Source organism: Trypanosoma cruzi (assembly GCF_000209065.1).
Source record: "Trypanosoma cruzi strain CL Brener chromosome Unknown tcruzi_1047053500193, whole genome shotgun sequence".
Lineage (NCBI taxonomy): Eukaryota > Euglenozoa > Kinetoplastea > Trypanosomatida > Trypanosomatidae > Trypanosoma > Trypanosoma cruzi.
In genome coordinates, this window is record NW_906974.1 from 184 (window position 1) to 999 (window position 816).

The 816-nt window shown below is 57.0% G+C and overlaps 3 non-coding genes across 3 annotated transcripts; all 3 read left to right on the forward strand.

The window, feature by feature from the left end:
* Positions 1 to 391: 391 nt before the first annotated feature.
* Tc00.1047053500193.10 lies at positions 392 to 461 on the forward strand. Its single transcript, XR_008255164.1, has one exon. It is a non-coding gene; the product is annotated as an H/ACA snoRNA, TC6C1H1 (small nucleolar RNA).
* Positions 462 to 510: 49 nt separating this feature from the next.
* On the forward strand, positions 511 to 587 carry Tc00.1047053500193.20. Its single transcript, XR_008255165.1, has one exon. It is a non-coding gene; the product is annotated as an H/ACA snoRNA, TC6C1H2 (small nucleolar RNA).
* A 40-nt stretch (positions 588 to 627) lies between these two features.
* On the forward strand, positions 628 to 715 carry Tc00.1047053500193.30. The gene has a single exon (XR_008255166.1). It is a non-coding gene; the product is annotated as a C/D small nucleolar RNA (snoRNA), TB6C1C3 (small nucleolar RNA).
* Positions 716 to 816: the final 101 nt, after the last annotated feature.

Sequence of the window (816 nt, forward strand, 5' to 3'; positions counted from 1 at the left end):
TTATTATTACTACTATTTTTGCACTGCGACATCCCGTTAAAACGCGCCGAGGGTTTTGAAAGAAGTCTTTTTTCGGTGATGGCGGAGGCACCTGATAATAGGTTTTTCTTTTTTTCTCTTTTGTGGACGGACACCGAATGAATGTGTGGGTGTTTTACTTCCTTCTTGTTGGGCTCACTGGGGATGTGTCAGTGCTCTGGGGCGGTAGCTGTGTTGTGTCTTTGGGGTGGAGGCGGGTCTAGCCCGATTGCCTGTTTCTTCTTTTTGTTGCCTCTCTTGTTGCTTAGGATGTTTTACTCGGCTGCCCTCTCGCGGGATGGACCGGCCGTTCGTTTTTTCTTACCCCACTGCCACCGCCACCTCTGCGGTGTGAGTGCTGCCTCCGATGCTGACGGCCAGCGAAAACGCGGGCGCCGTGCTTGCAACGATCACCTCGCCTGCACCTGTGCTGCCCCAGATCCCACGGCCATTGTGCGGAGGGGAAGGAGTGCTGTGCGTGCGTGAGTGGAGCGTGCTCCGTGGGTGAGGCGGCGGCCGTATATCATCATTTCTGTGCCATGACTGTCTCAATCGGGCCCGCAAGAGCAGCACCGACGGCGTGAAACGCGCAGGGCTACCGACGACTTCATGATGCGATCAATCGAGGCATTTGTATGACCGTGACGATGAGTTACACCTCCGTGCACCCAGCTACCTACAACAGGCACGGGACTGACGCGCCCCTTCCCTCCACAGCCCTCTCCGCCGCCTTCTCCTCCCTCTCTGTCTCTCTGTGCCACGGTGCAGCACCTCGCCTCCTCTGTCGTGCCGGAGTGT